The sequence below is a fragment of the Rissa tridactyla genome, chromosome 6 (assembly GCF_028500815.1).
Source record: "Rissa tridactyla isolate bRisTri1 chromosome 6, bRisTri1.patW.cur.20221130, whole genome shotgun sequence".
NCBI lineage: Eukaryota > Metazoa > Chordata > Aves > Charadriiformes > Laridae > Rissa > Rissa tridactyla.
The window spans coordinates 30,775,582-30,789,812 of record NC_071471.1 but is presented as its reverse complement, the minus strand read 5'-3'; positions in this window follow the sequence as shown (position 1 = coordinate 30,789,812).

Genomic DNA, 14,231 nt, shown 5'->3' with positions numbered 1-14,231 from the left:
ATCTTCAGTTTGAACATTTATTGTCTTCTATTTTCCATTTGAACAATTTGCTGTTACTTTCAGACAGTGCCCTGACCACTAAGTGCTTGATGAGACATAACTTGGGAGACTAGAAAAAGATGCTCATCCAAGCAACTTGTAATCCTGGAGTATGAGCAAAAATGCACTTAATGTCATTCATTTGCCTTTGATTAAAAGTCTTGCTGCTGGCTCTTTTCAAAGCTCAATTTATTCATTTGCCAATGTCTTCAGGTGAGAAGAATGCATTCTGAACAGTAAATCAGATTTTCTTCAGTACTAGAATGGAATTTCTGGTTCAAAAAACCAAAGAGATAATATGCTAGTTGAATTGGGGTTACACGCGCTTCTTTTAATGCATTGTTAAGGAGCCATGTATCATCGGATATCAGATCTGCATCCAAGCCCATGCTGCCAGGGCAGCCTTGAACTGGGAATTGTGGGTAACCCAAGATGAGGAAACCCTCCCCACAAAATCCTTACGCTGTAAATGTCATTATCTGCCCACTTCTTTTTTATCTTCAGTATCTTCATTACGTTTACCGTTGTGAAATACTACTTTAATAATGTTAGCAACTGAATTAAACTGAAAGGAAAAACAACCCTCAGTGTCGTGAAAGAACAGTTTTGTGGAGATTTGGGGGCAGTTGAGTTTCAACATGTGAAAAATACAGTTAACGTACTGACAAAAATTGCCCTGAACTCAAATATTCAGTGGAAGAGAGAGAGGAATAGAGGTCTAGGGCTGTATATGCAGAAACACACAGCAGGATAAAGCAAAGGTATCCTTTTGAGAGTAGGACTGTATAAGGAATATTTGGTTTACTTCTGGGTATTTGTTACAGCTAATGATATAGGCCAGACAGATCAGATAAGCCGTACCATATAATGATTGGAGGACAAGAGATGGCAAACATGGGGTCTGAAGAACAGCTTTGCCATTTCACTCAAAACATTACAGCTAAGGCAGCTTTGTAAATCAAATGGTGGGAGATATGGGTACTATGATTTGAATCAGCAAGTCATTTTGTTAGATTAGATTTGTAGATAGAAATTGTACCTAAGAAAAGAAATGTCAGCTCTTTAACCTTTTTCCAACATGCATAGGTAAGTTTCATTTCATCGTTTTCCCCTAGCCCTTTGAGATGTCTCTCTAGATTGAAATCATGCTGTTAGAAATTGTTCTCATTTGTTGAGGTGAATTACACTACGGTGCCTTTTTGCCTTTTAACAGTAATTCAGAGCAGGAGGTCTGGTCTAATCAGCTCTACCAAGAAGGTGCCTTCTCTGAGACCAAATCTTACAAAGCCAACAGTTTTTCTTGCCTTTTTTTTTTATTACTTTTTTTAGCTCAGGTGAGTTCAAACCAGTTCACAGTCATGATTTATAAAGGAACAGTAAAGGATGAGTTTATGATTCTGTAGGAGTTCAGAGGGTATAAGCACAAAGCCAATGCACAGGCAGCTACCCAGATACAGAAGGCTTGTTCAGGGCAACAAACACCAGTCAGGATTTGGAGTACAGCTTTATTTAGGAGTGCTAGTACTCAAAAACATCACTCACGTTCTTGACTGAAAGGTATAAAAAGTTCCTGAGTGATTGTAGACTAATTATAAGACAGCATGCAGGATTCAGTTGTCCAACCAGCGGAGGAAGATGAGTGAACTTTGTAAGAGGTAAAGTTCATGTAACTCACTTACCAGTGTAATTATTAACAACCTGCCAATTTTTAATCTTTATTTGTCTTTCCAATAGGGGAGCCTTAACTTTCTGATCCCATCTATTAACTCACTTCCACTGACCAGCAGGGGTATAACAGAGCTCAAGTTTAAGTGGCCAGTATTAATGTTGCTTAATTGTTACTGCTGCTATGTTTGGCCAGAGAAGGAAGATGTGGGTAGCTGGTTCTCAAAGACGCTTTTCACCACAACCTGAGCAGGAGTTTGTGTTACGTAGCACGGATCAGTTTGAATGTGAGCAGTGGATGAAAGAGACAACGGCCTGGCTCCACAGCTTTGAGTGGTCCTTGCAACGCATTCATTTCTTACAGCACGCAGGAGGGCAATGCCCAAGCAGAATCTGGACAGTACTGAGGTGAGCACTGTGGTGTGGCTGCCAAGCTAGAAACAGCTGAAGACCAAAACACACCTGATGGTGAGCTTGGGCTAGACTGGCAGGAGCTGAACTTTATAAAAGGCTGTGACTGGAGGATGGGAGAAAAGGCATCTGGCCTGGGACTGAAAGTACTGCGGGAAAAATGGATTCCTGAAGCCTGAGGACAGATGTTGGGGTTCAGGGGATGAGGAAGATGTGTTGGAGGGAGAGAGCTTGTAAAGAAGGTGGATCGGAGTTTGGGTGAGATGGCAGGTGAGCAAAAAGCAGTGCTTGGAGTAAGGGAGGAAAGGAAGAAAATGAAGATACACCAGGGGAAAAGAGAAAGAACTGGCCATGGCTGGTAGAAAGTGAGTACCTCCTCACTGAGGTTTGGCACCTGTTAGAAGAGCCTGTAAGAAGCCTGATGTGGGCTGGATAACTGTGGTGATATGTGAGGTGGACTGCTTCTAATTACACATCCTACTGTCGCTAAACACCAAAGCTCTCAGACCTCTTTTTCTAGTCCTGAAACATCCCTGGGGAAGGACAGAGTTACGAGTGCTTGTCTAGAAGGACATTATATTCATGTGAACCTGGTTGTACCCTTATATTGCATGCTGGCAAAAACTCCCTTTGCTTTCTATTTGGCCATCTGAGGCAATGGCAATTTCCAGCCTCCACTGCAAAAGCTGCTATCTCAGCTCCCTCCAGGGTCAGATCTGTGTCCAGTGCTCTGCCCCACTGTCACTGGCTGCAGTGATGTTATTTTTTCAGGCCCAAGAAGCAGCCTTGGCAGATCTGCTGTCCAACTTCTCTCCAGTCTGCCAATCCACTGCTCTTAGAAGGCAAGTCTCAGTAGGAGCTGAGAGACTACGGTGCACCAGGTGAGAAATAGCTGGTGGGAAAGTGTCATATACTAAACAAGAGGACAAACGGGGAGCAGCAAGGCGATAAGGGAGTGCTGAGCAGCTCCAGTTTTTCTTTCCTAGTCTAGCAGTGTCTGAGCTGTGATGAGCACAGGAGACCAGCCCTCCTGACCCAGCTCTTCTCCCCACCACTGGAAACAGGCTTCAGGCTATGTTGGTTTCAGATAGCTCCACAGCCAACACAACATCTGGAGGAAGTTACACAACTTATATATTTAAAGTAGCTAGCAGATAAATGATAAAATAATCAAAAGATGCCGTGTAAATAAGGTGTGTTATATGTGGAGTAACGCTGTATCGGTAGCTTACTCTTGCGAAAACATACGTCACTGCCAGAGTTCATGGAAAAAAGTGTGGATTTAGGGGAGCCTTCTGAGCCGGAGAGGGAATGAAAATGGAGTGTTTGTGACTCAGCCAAAAGCCATTTAAGAAAGCAGTATTTTCACCCTCAGGGAACAATTAAGTCAATTTGAAAACCTTTAGTTTATTGTTGCAAGCACAGGCAGCCTAATGGAGAGATTTCCAAGTCTAAATAAAGTTACAGAGGTAAAGTGGTATGGTATTTAGCAGTACTGAACGTCCAAAGACATTCGTGGTGCTCCATGCAATAAACATGGATTTATTTAAGCCTCTCTCCTTAAAAAATACCAGCCTAAATTACGCTGACCTACCTACTTTTCTTTCGCCATATTAGGCAGTAACAATACCGTCACTGGTACATTTCAGTTAAGGATTCTCTTCCCCAGCCCATTATTCCTTAAGACCTATCTCTCTTCAGTGAGACCTCATGAATAAAGAAATTCTCAGTAAGAAATTCTCTCCAGAATGAGGCAAAAGGAGAGAGATGACTTAAGAATGTCATGGAGTGGCCTGGATCCTCGAACTGCTAGAGGAGGGGAAAAATGACTGGCAACTTTGGCATTCAACAAGCTATGTGTTTTGTCTTCAAGGACACAATCCAGCACCTTGAGTCAGAATTAATCAGAAGAGATAATATATTCTCTAATGCAAATGTTGCTAGTTTGCAAAAAGCCATGAAGACTGTTACAGGGAAAGCCATATCATCCTGGGAGAGGAGAAATCAGATAAACTGGTATTGAATGATTTTCTAATCAGGAAGATGGTTCCCAGGGAGAGAAATCAACCTGCCATAGGGGATGTGTACGTCCAAGAAAAACACATACAAACAAGCTGATGATTTCTCTGTGCTGTTGCCTGTGCCTGCTGCTAATCCAAGCTGCAATAGGGACAAATGCCCTTAAACATATGCAGAAGGAAGGAGAATGAAGAGATCTACTGCCATAGTGATGCCCAGATTGTTGTCAGGTATTGTCACCAGAGCCATGGAGACTCAGAACGGGGTCTAGTCTAAGACAGGATCTGCCACTGCTGGCTTATAGCTAAGGCAATGAAGGGATGAGTCAGAGGAGACCTGGTGTCCACCTGCAGAAGGGATCTATTTCACATGTATTTTCCTACTTCTAGTTTTTTTATAATAATTTCTAACATTGCAATTGTCAGAATTCACCATTCTTTTTTTTAATTCTGAGCTTCTTTGGCAACTGATGTGCACTTAGGTGATTCAAGAGGTTCCCCCGAAGAGACAAATCCATGCCAGGCAATGTTAAGTATAAGCCCTGTGGGATGCCAGCAGACCAAGTTTGGAAGTCCCAGAGGCCTCACTACATTGCAAGGGGTTTTCAGAGGTTTTACCGTAAAGTGCCAGGTAAGACTTGAGAAGTTTCCCCAGTTCCAGTGTTAAGTGTCAACAGATCAGTGCTGGGAACAAGCTGTGCTGTCATACATTAGCACTCAAAATTCCTTCAGAAGGGTTTGCTGTATGTAGCAGAGCATGCAGAGTTGACCATGTCACTATACAAGATATAAGAATGAGGGAACAAGATTTCTTGAAAATGTTGATTGCAATAATAATGCAAGGTTATAAAAAGGGTGGTTAAAAGGACATAATTTCTTCTCTGCTTTAGAAAGCTTCATTTCTGTTTCCTTGTGATTAGAGTCTCAGACAGGATATGATATTACACAGAATTACCTATCTTCTTTCTACCAAAGCTGCCGGGATTACCACTTCTATTGTATACCTTCACTGGCTGTGGGCTGCTTTTTTCTGTTATCACCCTCAAAAGAGACGTTGGTACAACCTTATGCAGCACAGCCATGAAAATATTGATGAGTGTTCTTGCTGGGCTCACAGCAATTATTTCTCTATGAGTATCACGTAGAGAACATGAGTCAGAGGAAGAGTGAATGACATGTTTAATTTGGGTATCATCTCCCAACCTCCTCTAAGTACCATTGGCTCTATGCAACTGTTACCAGGAAAACCAGTTAAAAAACTGCTTGAAGATCATATCCTGCACATGTAGAAAGGCTGAGACAGAGGAGTCCTACAAGAGACAGAAAATTAAAAATATAAACAGCACAAATGGAATAATGATCAATACAAAGAATCCAGGTATGATCCACAGGACAAAACATGAAAAGCAGAAAAGGCTGCAAGACAGTTGCAGCAGCAGTTAGATCCTAGCTGACAGTATGGCACTGTGGCAGAAATATCTAGAAGCTTGTTTGTCAGATGAGAAGAAACTATTTCTTGAGATTTTGCTTTCTCTGTTCTTGACAACCAAAGTGTTCTTTTTTTGGTAGTCATTCAGGTTAGGTGTTTCAGATGTTTCCTAATCATGCTCTAGCCATATATTTTTAGATGCTGCTAATCAGAGACCTGACACTGAACCGGTCTCATGGTGCCAAAATACATCTCTTGGTAAAATTAAATAGCAGATTTTACTGCCAAAATTTATCTGGGATACTTCAATATGTTGAGAGAGCTGCTAGGAATTTAAGTAGAAAGAATAAAGGCAAGGCTGCCATGTGTTTGCTACTGGTTTATGGTATTTTGCCCTGGATCATGAACCATGTCCCAGATCTTCACAAAAAGGTTTTCACTTGTCAAGGGCTTGTATGTTTTGTACATTCTTTGGTAAAGAAGGAACACACAACACTGCAGTTTCCAGGGACACCACAGGGCTCTGTCCCTGCAGGATGGCACGTGACGGAGGAGTGGGACTCTATAAACTTGTCCTAAAGCTTTCACTGAAATAAAAAATCCCATGGAGCGTTCTGAGTTCAGCAGATCTCTGAAAGAAACATCTGCCATTGAAAAACTTCCAGCTTGGTCTTTCACTATCGTTCAAAGTACTTCTGCCTACGAGATAGGATACTTTGTTCAGACATGAAGAAACAGACTTAAGAGATATTCTTGCTATTTTCTACTGCTCTTCACATTTATTTGCTTTGTAAAATCACATATTCTAAAAAACATTGTTTGCTGAAGTCATCTGGAGTTAACAACTGCATGTACTGTCTGCTGTACTCTAAACTCACTCCTCTCTCGCCTAAAGATTAAAGGCAACCCCAGCTCTGCAATTTGATGAAGACAACCTGGTCTGGGTTCTTCGTGACCTCTTTTTGGCAGGAACAGAAACCGCAATGACCATTTTACACTGGGCACTGCTCCATGTTTTGACTTATCCCAGAGAAGAGGGGAGACTAATGAGGTCACATGCAAAACCACTTGGATTGTGCTTTCTCGGAGAACACACCAAGGTCAGCACAAAGTGTAAAGGTAAAAACTTGTATAACTACTTCCAACTGGAAATTTATACTTTCTGTGAGCTGACAAACACATCTTTGATTTATTGAGAATCATGGACTCACCCAGGCCCACTATCTTCATCTTGCTACCCTGCACCTTGGCAAGAAGTATTCACATTCTTTCTCCCTTTTCCGTGAGAGTCAGAATGAAAGCAGAGGGGGCTGGGCATGTGAAAAGCCTGTAAGATGACAGTAGAGAGTGCAGTGTTCCTGCGACAGTGCTGCTGAGCACAACCAGTTGCCCAGGCCTCTCCCAGGGTGGCCCTGATAAGTTGCACATTCAGTGAGAGAGGGGAAGTTCCCACCTATAACATCCAGCTGCAATACGGGATCAAAATAATTTTTCCCCTTACAGGCCGCCACTGTCCTTCCCCAGTACGGCCTCTTCCGAGCAGTGGCAGACACCCTGAAAGTCCTTCAAATTCCTGATGCTGAAGATGGATAAAATTAAACAAATCTCTGAGAGAAAGGTTTGATTTGGGGGACATAACAGTGCTGGCAATTCCTGGCCCCTTTTGCATGGTCTCTTGAAGTGTTTTGCAATGCTTCGTTGTCTTTCACTATGTTTCTGAAGAATATCAAATTTATCTGATTTGTTTTCAGTCTTCCATAAAGTTCTTCCATTATTAGGTCTCTCCATCTCCGAGCCATACCCTATAAAATCTTATTAGGGCATTAGCTGAGAATGTTTTAATGCATTAGAAGGAAACAATCACCAGAAAGTGCAATATAATTTCTGTACAGGGTAGTTCTCTGTCTACTGTCACTGGAGTGGTTAACTGGGAATGTATTTATGACAGCAACAGCCCTAGGAGCTCAAGTAGGAGGGACTCTGAAGAAGAGCAGATACAGATAAAGATTCGCACTGCAGCTAAGGTGATCAGTGAGTCTGCCAAAAGGGGTGGTCCTGCCTCTTTTGTCCTTGGCCACGTTCTCACTCTGCTTAGTGGGACAGCAGACAGCAGGTGAGTGTGTTCAGACTGCTGAGGCAGCAGAAAACTATTACTGCAACTAAAAAGGAAAGGCTTTTCAACAGATCAGCCAAATTAATCCAATCACTTTGTAGCTCTGTGGTTGCTAGATCCAACCCTGGTGAAAGGGAAAATGAGGGGATGGGATTATTTGTTTTCAAGACATCTTGCTTATAGGTAGATTACAGACTAGCTATAACATGAAACTACATGAAGCAACTTGCCCAGAATCACAGAGATCTGTAACACAGCAGGGAATTGAACTAGGTATTTTAAGTCTAAGCTAATGTCCAGACCAGCCTTGTTCTCATTTTGATCGCTGAAAAGTGGCCTATCTCAGGTCACTTGATCCATCCTTCCTGTTCACTCTGAACAGTTCAAGGGACACGCTCCGTTGCATCCCTGCTGCATTTGCTTGGGACTGGACATGGTTAATTTGACTGTGCTGTCCATGTGCTCTCCAATAGAGCTAATGCCTGTGGGAGTGTGGATCTGGGGGCTGATGGCTCTGGGGCTATCAGGTCACAGCTGAGTGAGGAGGGACATGAGGACTATGTTTTCTAAAAGTCAAATTTTTGCAGGTGTTCTTTTGTGTCTGCTCTGTGTCTGGACTTCTCTGATATTCCTGAACATTCAGAGGGCCCAAAGGAAGCTGCCTCCAGGATCAGCACCTCTCCCCTTAACTGCCAAGCTCTGGACGCTGGACTTCCAAATTCACCATGAAAAACTCTTGAAGGTATGAATGCTTTTTATAGTTTAATGAATAGTTCAGATGTAGACTCCTAATGTATCCTCGGCTAGAAGGTAAAAGCATTTTTCTGCTTTTTCTCACCTTTACTCTGAACTGTGAGCTCTCTAGGCAGAACTTCAAGCCCCGTGTCTCCCTCTTAGACTTAAGAGAGGATTAGCAGTGAATGAAAAGGGCCTGTAGCAACAGTTGTAAACAGTGCAAATCACTGAACCCAGTCAAAAACAATGCCTGAGGAATCCCGTTACTACAGTACAAGCTACAAGGAGGAAGGAAAGGAAAAAGGAAGAATACGCAAAACTCATTAAAGAGAGGCAGAAAGCAAAGCTTATTTGCTTGAGGACTGAATCCTGTAGCCCTTATTTTGGCAATATTGTCATTATCTGATTGTGTCTTGGCACAAAAAGGCCCTGGAAGGCTTCCTTAGACAGAAACCTGGCCTGGCCAATGCAGGAGCAGCGAAGTGTGTGAGACTGCACGCTGGAGGTGTAACTGCTCCAGGCCTCTCCTAGCTGTTGGGTGTAGCAATGAATGATACTGCTTTTAGGGGAAAGGACAAAGAAAAGCTTTGTTACCTGTGGTGTTAAGATTTTGAAGGTTGCGCTGAGATAATAGTTCCTCTTCTCCAGAGTTCTGCTTGTTTTGGGGGGATGTCACAAGTGTCAGTAATCATCAGAGCAGATGTGCACTGCAAAACAACCAAGTGGATAGATTAAAGTCTTCATCCATTTGACTACATAAGCAGCTGCACAGAACTGCAGCTAAGTGACAACGCTGGCTTTCTGGCTTTTTTTTTTTTTTCTTGGACAGTGTAGAGGCATAGAAGGTATGATCTAGACAAGGGGATTGAATGCACCCTCAGTAAGTTTGCGGATGACACCAAACTAGGTGGGAGTGTTGATCTGCTTGAGGGTCGGAAGGCTTTACAGAGGGATCTAGACAGGTTGGATCAATGGGCCAAGGCCAATGGGATGAGGTTTAATAAGGCCAAGTGCTGGGTCCTGCATTTTGGTCACAACAACCCCGGGCAACGCTACAGGCTTGGGGAAGAGTGGCTCGAAAGCTGCCCGGCAGAAAAGGACCTGGGAGTGTTAGTGGACAGCCGGCTTAACATGAGCCAGCAGTGTGCCCAGGTGGCCAAGAAGGCCAATAGCATCCTGGCTTGTATGAGGAATAGCGTGGCCAGCAGGAGTAGGGAAGTCATCGTGTCTCTGTACTCGGCACTGGTGAGGCCTCACCTCGAGTACTGTGTTCAGTTTTGGGCCCCTCACTACAGGAAAGACATTGAAGTGCTGGAGCATGTCCAGACGAGAGCCACCAAGCTGGTGAGGGGTCTGGAGACCAGGTCATATGAGGAGAGGCTGAGGGAGCTGGCCATGTTTAGCTTGGAGAAGAGGAGGCTGAGGGGAGACCTCATTGCCCTCTACAACTACCTGAAAGGAAACTGTAGAGAGGCAGGGGTTGGCCTCTTCTCCCAAGGGAATAACGACAGGACCAGAGGAAATGGTATGAAGCTGCGGCAAGGGAGATTTAGATTAGATATTAGGAAGAATTACTTTACTGAAAGAGTGGTCAGGCACTGGAACAGCCTGCCCAGGGAGGTGGTGGAGCCACCATCCCTGGAGGTATTTAAGAAACGTGTAGACATGGCTCTTCAGGGCATGCTCTAGTGCCCAAGATTATTGTTTGTGGTGGGGTGTTATGTGTGAGGTTGTGGGTGTGGAGTTTAGTAGGTGGGTGTGGTTTGTTTTTGTTTTTGTTTTTGTGGTTGGACTCGATGATCCCAGAGGTCCCTTCCAACCACTAAGATTCTGTGATTCTGTAGACATTAGTAATGTTACTGACATTCCTTAATATGGTCTACACACTGCATCTGCCAAACATGACTCACAGGACCCTTCCCTTTCTCCATGTGCTGCTGGAGGGTGAGCCAGGAAGGATTCATGCTCAGGATTCATGCCATGACCTCATCTCTGGCTGTCCTGGGAAATGCAGCAATGTTCATAAAAAGGAGAGTCACTAAGCCTGGTAGGTGTGCAAGACAAGATGCTTTATCGAGGCTCCCTATTTTCCTATGTGTACAGAAGAAAACACAGGCTTTGCAGTTCCTTTGGATTCTAGATGGAATCCCTAAAGCAGAGAGATGCCTTTTCATCTTTCAAGTGTCCATCGTATATTACCAAAGTGTTGCAACTGCTCAGAAAAAGGTCACACATTATATATATAGTTAGGTAAATATATATATATACACTTACATATGGTTTGGTGTTACGTATACAAATATGTGTAACACCAAAAGCATGTGCAGGCACAATCTTTATTCATCCTTCTGCTTCATACTTTAAACTCCCTGAAACAGATGATCAGAAATCCTTACTTCCTATACCATACAGTCACAGGCTAGCAGATGATGTTCCTATACAAAATGCCAAATCTTTGAGCTAGGTAACAATACCTTGTCTTCCATCCCTCTGTGCAATTAGGTTTTTCTCAACTACCTAGGGTCGATGAGTTTAAAACTGGGCTCTAATTTATGGGTGCCAGAGAGTTGATTAGCAGAACTACGGAGAACCCAAACTCCGCTGGCAATCAGCAGGATCCGTAGGAGCTAAGTACTTCCCAAGCAGCTCATGATACCCAACACATCTCAAATGAGATACTCCAGATCAATGGCTGTTTGAAAAGTTTGGCTTAACTGCCTCACTGTGCTAGAGTTTGCAAGCAGAAAGCTCAGTACAACGGTGAGCAAACATTACCATCTAATGGCTGCATGTGTTAATTACAACTATAATTTCTGCTTTAACGATGAAGGCTGTTCCTTATGTAAGTACTGATACACTGAAAAAGCTGTATGATTGGAAAACAAATAAACATGGAAAGATAATAAAAGCAATATTTATGATTTTGCAGTATCCATCAATTGCCTCTGGTGGAACAATGTAAACAGAAGAAATACCACTGAAGTATTTCTGGGTAATGTGACACAGCTGTTGCACAGATGGCTATATAAACGGCAGATATGTGAATAATAACAGCCATAAATAATAATGCAATGCATTAATAACAGTGAAAGCCTCTTAAGATTTTAATAGTGAAACATGATTCCAAACCTCTTTTATTGCCTGACGGCCCCTTTCTTGGGCAATGCCAGGGGCTGCAAACCAGCCCTTACATAATAGAAATGGTCTTTGAGCTCTGGCTTAAGAGTACCACTAGGATGTGGAAGGGCTTCTCTGTAAATGTATCATATCTTTATGTCGTCATGTGTCTTATTGTCTCTCTAGGTGGCCAGGACGTATGAAATACATACACACTCTGGCTAGGAAAAACACCAGTGATTTTCCTACATGGATTTCAAGCAGTGGAGCACACGTTGATTGGGCCATGCAGAATAATTTTGTAAGAGACCCATGGCATCCATTTTGAGGGATGTTGTGAGAGGTTCCTGTGGTACTTTCTGTTGTTGTGTGCACTGAAATATTTTTAGCAGAACAAGCTGTTCAGAGAATGGAGTTTGGTACAATGACTGCATCTATTTTCAAGAGGAGCTGCTCTTGGCAGCGAGATGAATGCTGTAGAACCATTGCTGCATGTCCTTCTCAAACGCTGGGCCCCAAATTTACATTCAGCACACAAAACTAATGTGTTTCCCATTTTTATACTTGCATAGCCTGGGCAATTCTTGGTTCTGAGCATGTTACCAAGCTATTGCAAGTCTTTGCAGTAAAAGGTGTAAAATTGTTAAAATGTCAGCTAGCAGGACCCAGTGTGTGTTAAGTGTGTGGTTCTGGGTAAAGGAGCAGAAAAGGAAAGACAGGCATAGAACTTTTTTCCCACAAAAAGGATCAAGGAATCAAGCAGATGTGAAAAAACAACACAAGCACCTCTGATTCCCCATATAAATACTGCCAGCAATCCTTCCAAACTCATGATGGTAAATCTTGGAACCACTATGATTTCACCAGTCCTGCTTACAGAGATGCCAGTCCCATACTTCTCCCCAGTCCTCCATTTTGTTGTAGGCATCATCTTTGCCAATAGGCGCACCTGAAAGCAGCAGAGATGGTTCAGCCTGATGACTCTGAGGAACCTAGGACTAGGGAAGAAAAGCCTGGAAGCCTGGATCCAAGAGGAAGCTTGCTGCCTGATTGAGGTCTTTGCCAGAGAAAGAGGTGAAGTATAGAGCTGTATGTGGCCATGACATGGGCTCATTCTCCTTATTTCCAATCCTGCTTTTTCTACTGGAAGGTGCAATTCTGCAGTAGGTTTGATGGGAGGTTTACACAGCTGATACTTTCACAACTCATTTTGCACTGGGCTGGAACATCACGCCTAACTCACTGCTTTCATGGTAACCCTTTATGGGAGAAAGTGTCAGATTTGTGCTTATTATGCACTTCTCTATACATGGAATCTTTCCCTTACTTATTATAAAGGTGCCTGAAGAACAATCTCCCAGTTAGACTCCTGCATCTTGATTCCTGCAGTCTCAGCTATTTGAGTAATCCCATGCAAATCAAGAGCAGGCTGGATGGGAGCTCAGTGTAACAAAGGGTCATAGCCTGTAAAAGAAGTTAATGATGCAGCTTTCTCTGTTTGTAGGCATGGATCCCTCTGTCCCACTCCCTTCTTCTATCAACAACACGATTGCTGATGTGCTTTTTGAACATTGCTTCTCTGCAGAGGCTGCCATGTGCCAGAGGTTGCTCAGAGTCTCTCGGGCCATGGCAGAATTCCATGGCAGCTCCCGGCCTCTGGTGAGCAGGACTGACCTGTTCCCTGTAACTGTATCAAACAGCATTCCTTAGTGAGATGTGGCATGAAATGGCCACTCTTGGCCAATGCACAGAAAGGAAGAAGAGCTCTTGAGTAAATGCCGAACTCTGCTAAAACAGGCACTCGCTTCTGTCCCCTTCTTTCTCGGTAACTATCCCTCTGCAAACATTCCTGGCAGGCCCATTGAATCTCCTGTAATAACTCTCTTCAGAGAGACTGATCTGACTTTAGATTGATATTATTCAGCATTAAGTTTGCCCTGGGGCCAGGATCAGGTTTTTCCTCTTAGCTTGTGCCTTGAAGTGTTTTGTAATAGCCCTGATTTCCTGTGTTAGATTGGGATGCAAGAACCGTCCAGAAAAAACAGGGCAAGCTAACATGGTTGTGGCTTTGAGAACTACAGCCAAGCGTGGACTTAAGATTTAGGAGGGAACAGGTCATTTGGCAAAGACTTCACCTAGAAAACATAAGAAAAACTGTACTCAGGGGTGTTGAAATCCCCTAAATCTGAAAGTTACTAGTGGAGAGCAGGCAACCTGGAAAGTTAACTGTATGGTGATGGTCATCCTTCCTCCAAGATATTTTTCTAAAAAATTAAGTGGTCATTCATTTCCTATAGTCAGACAAGTAATACATCTGGATCATAGCAATGATTAGGTATTGTTCATCTGTGAACATTCAGGCTTTAAAGGCACTGTGAAGCCAAGATGTCATGATGTTCCTTGTGCTTGTATTTCCAGGTGCAGCTCTAGGACGCTTTCCCATTCCTGTTGAGGCACTGAAGCACTATGGTAATGAGACTGCTGGTGGGACTAACATGCTTGCAGGATCTATGAACATTTATTAAGGGTGAGATCAGGAACGACCAGAAGAGCTGGGTGCCTGTAGAGCCACAGAACTTCATTGATGCATACCTAGCTCAGATGTTAAAGGTAACAATTAATTACCTCTTGTGGGGCTGCAACATATTTAAAATGCTTGGAGTTAAGATCTTTCCAGTTGCACTCCTACTTCCTTCTCCTCCTT